The sequence below is a fragment of the Motacilla alba genome, chromosome 4, assembly GCF_015832195.1.
Source record: "Motacilla alba alba isolate MOTALB_02 chromosome 4, Motacilla_alba_V1.0_pri, whole genome shotgun sequence".
In the NCBI taxonomy this organism is placed as follows: Eukaryota; Metazoa; Chordata; class Aves; order Passeriformes; family Motacillidae; genus Motacilla; species Motacilla alba.
Window position 1 is genome coordinate 1,441,161 of NC_052019.1, and position 8,398 is coordinate 1,449,558.

An 8,398-nucleotide genomic window follows, 5' to 3' on the forward strand; every position below is an offset into this window, starting at 1 on the left:
TAGCAGAGTAAAATTCCACCGAAACCCAGCAGGAAAATCCCGTTTTTAGAGGGATTTCTTCGGATTTGGGTTGGGCTGGAGCATCTTCCCGAGGGCCCATCCGGAGCTCGGGGTCGGAGCAGCCCAAGCCCAGCCGCTTTTGGATTTTTAAGAGATCAAAGGTTGAGTTTTGGGGTTTTGGTGGGGTTTTGGTGGGGTTTTGGTGGGGTTTTTCCGCGGCTCTGCCGCATTCCCCCTCTGGCGGCGCCTGGAGCGGGCCCAAGGCGCGTCCGCGCTCCTCGGGAAAAGGCGGATGCACAAAAAGGGGGAATATCAAAATGATCTCGTTTCTGTCTCTCCTCGGTCTCCTATGGAACAAAGGACAGATGGGAACAAGAAAGGAAGGAAAAAAGCATCACCTGTTCCCATCCAGTCCTGGAGCGATCCGGTCATTATCTCGGAGCTTCACATTTCCAAAGGGGCTTCATTTTCCTTTGAAACACTGGCATTTTGTTAAAAAAAACACCAAAAAAAACCCCCAGGAAAAACCCAGAATTTCAGGATTCTAACACCCCCCCAATCCAAAGGGGTTTTCCATGCTTTTCCCCACAGCCCCGGGTTTAACACCTGGGAAAAGAAAGTGGGAAGGAAATCCAAGGAAAAGAGAAAGAAAGGGCCCCCCCAAGGGCGGCTTTTCCCGATCTGCATCCGACAAAAGCCTTTGGTTTTCTGTCATTCTTTTCATTTCCTTGCTGGCTCCCCCAATTGTCAAAGCCCTCAAGAAAATGCACTTTAGCTCTTTGTCCCCAAATGTAATTTGATAAACTCCGGGCAGAAACATTCGGGTTTCGGAGGCTTTTCAGCAAAAAAAATAAAAAAAAAGGGGGGAAAATAAAGGGAAAAAAAGGGTGGAAAAAGGGGGAAAATAAGAGGGGAAAAAGGGGGAAATAGGGTGGGGAAAATGAGAGAAAATTGGGGGGAAAGAGAAGAAAAATGAGGGGGGAAAAGAGAAGAAAGAAATGATCAAATGATGAAGGGGGAAAAGAAGATAAAGGAGAAAAAAGAAGAATGGAAAGAAGGGAGAAATGAGGGGGAAATAAGAAAAAGGTGATGAGGGAGGAAAAGAATAAAAAGAAGGGAGGAAATGAAGGGGAACTGAGGGAAAAAATAGGTAAAGGAGAAAAAGAAGAAGGGGAAAAATGGGGGGGGGGGGAAAGAAAGGAAAAAGGGATAAAGAAGAATGAAGAAAAAAAAGGACAAAAATTAGGGAGAAAAAAGGGGAAAATAATTTAAAAAAAAAAGAAAAATATTAGGGGAAAAGGAAGGAAAAAAAGAGGGAAAAAAAAAAAAGAAGGAAAAGAAGAGGGAGAAAAAAAGGGAAAAGGAAGGAAAACCCCCTAGAGGGGTAAAAGTGGGGGAGCCCCCACTGAAGAATCTCTTGGAGCCTTTGGAATATCAAAAGCAGGATTTTGGGAGCAGGGTGATGGAGCCAAGGCCGGAGGCTCGGGCAGGGAAGCCTGACATTGTCATCATCCCTAAATCCTTGGGAATCCTCATTTTCCAGCGGCACTTTCCCCCCTGTGGGCGGGGACCACCGCGGCTCCCACGCTATAAAACGCTCCGGGTTTTCCCGGGAGTGGGAAGCGGCCGCCGGGGCCAACTTGGACTTGGAGGTTGGGTGAGTGGCGAAAATAATCCGGATTTTCTTCCCAGGGATTTTTCCACATGGGGGTTTGGGGTTTGGGGCGCTGCCGCATCCAATCGTGCCCGAAATCCAGGAATATCCGCAGGATTTCCCAAGGGGGTGCCGGTTGTTTGTTCATCCAGAGGGTGGGAAAAGCGGTGATGACAATTCCCAAATTTCGGTGCAGGGATGGAAAGGCGCCTGGTTTGAAAAAATATTTCGGGAAGCAAAGCCTCAAACCAGGAACGAGGGCCTGCTCCCGGCTGCGGGAAGTGGTGGAATTCTGCTTCCAGCGGGAGAAGCGGCTCCCGAAACCCCAGCAGAGTTTTGGGGGGGAAAAGAGCAAAATTGAGGAAGGAGCGAAAATTAATTGGGAAGTTTGGGGGGGATAAGGGGAAGAAGTTGGAATTTGGCTGCAAAAAATTTCAGCCAGGGGCTTGGGCGCAAAAAAATTCCAGCTGTAAGTTTGGCTGCAAAATAATTCGGGTTGAAAGTCTGGATGCAAAAATTCCGAGTTGAGGGTTTGGATGAAAGAAAAATTCCAGTTGGAGATTTGGGAGCAAAAATTGAATAAAATTGGAGGATGAGTTAAAAAATGAAATATTTTTGGGTAGAAGTCCCTGGGATTGTGGAAGCTGTCCCTGCCCAGGGCACGGGGTTGGAATGGGATAGTTAAGGTCGCTTCCAATCTGGAATTCCCTGATTTTCGTGTCAGGGTTGGGGTGGGTTTTCCCCGCTCCTCACTATCAGCCTGGAAGGGGCAGCGGTTCAATTCCAAAGGGGCTGGAGCTGGGATTCCCCTGGAATGCAAAATTCCCTGGATTCTGCCCTCCTGAGCTTCACCTCTGCAGGTGGATGAGAGCAGGAAAGGAGCTTGTGCTGCATCCCAATTATTAAACCAGCTCCGAAGCTGTTAATTAAGATTAATTAATGGGAATAAGCCCCACAATCAAAGCGAAAAAACGGGATCAGCATTCCTAATGGATCATTACCAGGAAATCCCAGCTGGAAAATTAAAGATATTTGGATGAATTAGGGTTTTTTTTTTAAATTAAATTTTTGAAATCACTCATGGGATGAGGTAAAAAAAGAAAAAAGGGAGTCATGGTGTGAGACATGAAAATTGAAAATCCCACCTCTGCCTTCCACGTTTTTCCCAGTTTCCCCTTCAGGAATGTTTTGCCTGGATAAGGAAAGAGGGAATTGGGGTGTGGGAAAAAAAATAAAAGGGAAGGGATGTGAGGAAGCCTGGGAGAAGGAGAAAAATAAAGGATGGTTTTAGAAGGGATTTTGGGAAAGGAAAAAAAAATATTAAAAAAAGGAATTTAAAAGGAATTATTACCTGGAAGCGCCTCTGGAATTTTCTCGGGGAATCCAATCCGTCCGTGCTGCCGAGGGGGTGCAGCTGCCTGTGCCGGGGAGCAGAAAACAGGGAAGGGAAATTCCCACCGGGAGGTTTTGTGGGCAGGGAGAGACCCCAGCAGCTCTTCTGGGATGCCCTGGGGAGGCAGAGCTCCCCCAGGTTCCCTGGGAATGGGGATATCCCGGGAATGCTGCTCCGGGTGCAGCCTCCGGGACTCTCTGCTGCTCTCTCCAGCTGGAATTGAACAGCACTGGGAATTTCAGGAGCTGCGGGGAGAGCATTGCCTGCTCCTGGCACGGGAATTCCCAGGAAATTTGGGGGAAAAAAGGGAATTTTGGTGCTTTATGGCCCAGGCAGAGGAAGAGCCTGGAGGGAGCTTTTCCTACAGGAAAGGTTGTTCCCTCCTGAAATTCCCTGTTTTTCCCAAGGTGGGAATTCAGGGTCTCGTTCGTGTCACGAAATTGGACCCCGGGGTCCAACCCTGTGGGAAAAGCGGGATTGAACCCCGGGATTTGGGAGCGGTTCAGCCCCAAACCCATCCTCGGGGATGAGATCCCGGCATTCCCGTTCCCGATGGGAGATTCGGCGGTGCCATCGCCCCTCTCCCCTCTGGAATTGTCGCTCCCGCGGTGCTTTCTCCACCCCATTTGCGATTTCACGGCCCCCTGGCTTTGTTTGGGGACGATAAAATTCCCCAGGCTCCGAGGAAAAGTTGGGAATCCCGTGGCTGCATCCCACAGACCCGGCTTGGGCTCCAGGGCCGACCTTGGAAAAGCCTGGATTTACCTCCAGAGGGTGGGAATCTGCTCCAAGAGAAACCCTTTAAACCCCACAGATATTTTTTTTTTAGGCTTTCCCACTTTCTCCTTGAATTTCCGGTAGCAGGAAAAGAAATTTGAGACATTTCCATAAAATTCTTATGGAATTCCGTGCCAGTGCCTCATCCCTGCCCCTCAGAGGGGCTTTTCCACACACTTGGAAAGATTTCGGGACAGGAATTCTGCTGCTTTGGGGAGGCCAGCAGCACCCCAGGGAGGGATTTTTCCATGGAAAAGGAAGGAGGAGGGAAGGCTGGGAATTCCAGGGCGTGTTTTCCACAGGGATCATTTTGGGAAGGTGCCTTGGGAAGGTGCGAGGCGCTTGGAGCAGGATTTCGGGGAGGATGATTTGGGAAGGGGCTTCGGGAAGGTTTTTGGGGAAGGCATTTTGGGAAGGTGCGAGGCGCCTGGAGCAGGTGTTTCAGGAACATTCTTTGGGAAAACCTTGGGGAAGATGCTTCGGGAACGGTTTTTGGGAAGCTGCTTTGGGATGGCGTTCGGGGAAGGTGCATTGGGAGAGCGCGAGGTGCCTCGGGAAGATCCTTTTGGGAGTCACTCTGGGCAAGAATTTTGGGAAGCTGTTTTGGGAAGGGGAGTTGGGACAGCGCGAGACACTTTGGGAGCCGCCTGGGGCAAATATTTCGGGAAGACGCTTCGGGAAGGGACTCTCAAAAAGTACTTGGGGGAGGTATTTGGGGAAGGTTTTTTGGGAATGTTTTTCAGGAAGGTTTTGCGGGATGGGGAGATTCATGTGAGAGATTCAGGAAGAGGCTTTGGGAATGTTTTTTGGGAATGTTTTTTGGGAAGGTGCTTTGGGATGGGGAGATTTGTGTGACAGATCCGGGAAGAGGCTGTGGAAAGGTTTTTTGGGAAGGTGCTTTGGGAGGGGGAGATTTGTGAGAGAGATGCATGAATTTTTTTTGGGAATATCTTTTGGGAAGGTGCTTTGGGATGGGGAGATTTGTGTGAGAGATGCAGGAACCTGCTTTGGGAAGGTGTTTTGGGGAGGTTTTTTGGGAATGTTTTTCGGGAAGGTGCTTTGGGATGGGGAGATTTGTGTGCGAGATTCGGGAATGTTTTTTTGGGAATGTTTTTTGGGAAGCTGCTTTGGGATGGGGAGATTCGTGTGAGAGAATCGGGAAGGTATTTTGGGAAAGTTTTTTGGGAATATTTTTTGGGAAGGTGCTTTGGGATGGGGAGATTTGTGAGAGAGATGCAGGAACCTGCTTTGGGAAGGTGTTTTGGGAATGTTTTTTGGGAATGTTTTTTGGGAAGGTGCTTTGGGATGGGGAGATTTGTGTGAGAGATTCAGGAAGCCGCTTTGGGAAGGTTTTTTGGGAATGTTTTTCGGGAAGGTTTTGTGGGCTGGGGAGATTTGTGTGAGAGATTCGGGAAGAGACTGTGGGAAGGTTTTTTGGGAAGGTGCTTTGGGATGGGGAGATTTGTGTGAGAGATGCAGGAACCTGCTTTGGGAAGGTTTTTTGGGAATGTTTTTTGGGATGGGGAGATTTGTGTGACAGATTTGGGAAGAGGCTATGGGAAGGTTTTTTGGGAAGGTGCTTTGGGATGGGGAGATTTGTGTGAGAGATTCAGGGAACCTGCTTTGAGAAGGTGTTTTGGAAATATTTTTCGGGAAGGTGCTTTGGGATGGGGAGATTTGTGTGCGAGATTCGGGAAGAGGCTGTGGGAAGGTTTTTTGGGAATATTTTTTGGGAAGCCGCTTTGGGAAGGTATTTTGGGAAGGTTTTTTGGGAATATTTTTTGGGAAGGTGCTTTGGAGAAGCGGTTGGGGCCGAGCCCAGGGACACCCAGCGGGGCGGAGGGGGCGGGACAGGAGGGGACAGGAGGGGACAGGAGGGGACAGGGCCACCTCCACCTGCCGCCTGCTGCAGTGCCCGCGGCCGCCACCGGGTGGGGCCGTAGGGCCGGCAGTGAGCGCGGCCGCGGGGGGGGCGCGGGGCCCGCGGGGCTCGGGGGGCTCCGGGCCCGGGATGCGCCAGCCCCGGGAGGGGACCCCCGCTCCACAGGGGCCGATCCCACCCTGGGGGGACACCCGCGGGGAGAGGAGGGGTCCCCGCAGCGGGATGAGCCGCGGCGGTGACGGGGATTCCCGCGGGATGTGGTTTTGGGGGGGGGGGGTCTCCATCCGAGAGGGGCGGCGGGGCTGCGCGTCCAGGGATGCGGGGATTGGGATGCTCCGGGGGGGGATGCGGGGATCCAGCTTGGCTCCCGCCGGGGTCACCCCCAAAATGAAAAAGGGGTGAGGGGACCCCCCCGGCCCTCTTCCCGGCGGGAACAGAGCGGACCCAGGCGGGGAGGGGCGAGGAGGGGGCGCGGGGGAAAGGGGAACTCAAAGAACTTTTGTTTTTTCCCGAAATCTGTTTTTTGTAATCTGAAGCAAATGCGTGGCTGCGGCCGGCGGCCCCGGTACCTGCTGCCATCCCGGGGCTGGGGGGAATAAGGGGATTTTTGGGGGGGGTTGGAGCCTTGTGGATAATGGGGACACCCCTGGGAAAAGCGGCGTCGCCCAGCCTGGCCTGGGGAGCAGGACAATCCCCCCCTCGATAAAATAAAACACAGCAAGACCCCAAAATGTGGTGGGGGCGCCGAGGGGATCGTTGGGAGGTTAATTACCACTGGTAATTAGGGGAGGGTGTTTAGGATTAATGCAAAGGGGGGAAATAATTGGGGGGGGGGTCGTTGCAAGGGGGCGAATCCTGGTGGGGGTAATTAAATAATGGGGGAAATCTGGGAAATGATGGGAAAAGGGGGGTCAGAACCATCAGAGGGGGAGGGAAATGATTGCCGGGAGGAAGTTGTGGAGGGGGAACATCAATAGACAGGGAGGAATTATTGGGGAGGGGGGGAAAAAAAATCAGCGATTGGGGTGAATCGATGTCAGGTTTGGGGGGAAATCTGTGCCTGGGCGGGGGCAGGGAGGGAAATCATGGACGGGGGAAAATAATTAGGGGATAAATTGGGGAGGGGGTCGCTGAAAAGGAGGAATTGATTGCCCCCCCCAATATTTAATCCTTGAGTTGCCCCCCAATATTTAATCTTTGACTTGCCCCCCAAATATTTAATCCTTGATTTGCTCCCCCAATATTTAATCCTTGATTTGACCCCAAAATTTAATCCTTGATTTACCCCCCCAATATTTAATCCTTGACTTGTCCCCCCAATATTTAATCCTTGATTTACCCCCCCAATATTTAATCCTTGACTTGTCCCCCCAATATTTAATCCTTGATTTACCCCCCCAATATTTAATCCTTGATTTGCCCCCCCAATATTTAATCCTTGATTTGCCCCCCATTATTTAACCCTTGATTTCTTCCTGTGGGGGGGAAATTTTGTCCGGGGGGAGCGTTAAGGGTTAAATATTGGGGGGAGGGGAGGGGGGGGAATTGGGGCTTAAACGTGGGGGAGAGGGAAAGTCGTGAAGGGTTAAATAGGGGGGGGATCATTTTGGGGGGGGGAAAATCAGGGGTTAAACACTGGGGGAAGCGATTGAGGGTTAAATTTGGGGGGATCGTCACGAGGGGGAGTGGGGGTTTAATACTGGGGGGCCATCAATGATGCAATATGGGGGGGACCCTGTTACAGGGGAAACATCCAAGGGTTAAATCCTGGCGGGGCGAGGGGGGTGAACAAGGGGTTAAATGGGGGGGGGGATTTTTGCCAGGAGAAAATGATCGAGGGTTAAAAATTGGGGGGCAAATCAAAGATTAAATATTGGGGAGGCAATCAAGGATTAAATATTGGGGGGCAAATCAAGGATTAAGTATTGGGGGGCAAACCAGGGATTAAATATTGGGGGGGTAAATCAAGAATTAAATATTGGGGGGGCAAATCAAGGATCAAATAAGGGGGGGCAAATCAAGGATTAAATATTTGGGGGCATAACCAAGAATTAAATAAGGGGGGGGTTGTGGCAATGGTGGGGAGCGATCGAGGATTAAATATTGGGGGGACAATCCCGGGGGGATCAAATACCGGAGGGGGCTGTGGCAAAGGGAAAAGGATCAGGATCGAATATTGGGGGGACAATCCCAGGGGGATCAAATACCGGAGGGGGCTGTGGCGAGGGGAAAAGGATCAGGATTGAATATTGGGGGGACAATCCCAGGGGGATCAATTACCGGTGGGGGGCTGTGGCAAAGGTTCAGGATCGAATATTGGGGGGACAATCCCAGGGGGATCAATTACCGGTGGGGGGCTGTGGCAAAGGTTCAGGATCGAATATTGGGGGGACAATCCCAGGGGGGTCAAATGCCGGAGGGGGCTGTGGCGAAGGATCAGGATCGAATATTGGGGGGACAATCCGGAGGGGGCTGTGGCGAGGGCAAGAGGCTCTCGGGTCGAACCCTGAGGAGACGATCCCGCGTTAAATATCGGGGGGACCGTGGCCTGGGGGGTCACCGCGGGGGCCGAGGCTGCGGCGGGGAAGGCTCCCGGTGCCCGCAGCTCCTCTCCGCGGGCGGGCGCGGGTCCGGCGGGGCTGAGCCGCGCTCGTCTCTCCGCAGGCCGGCGGCGGCGAAGGAGCAGCGGCGG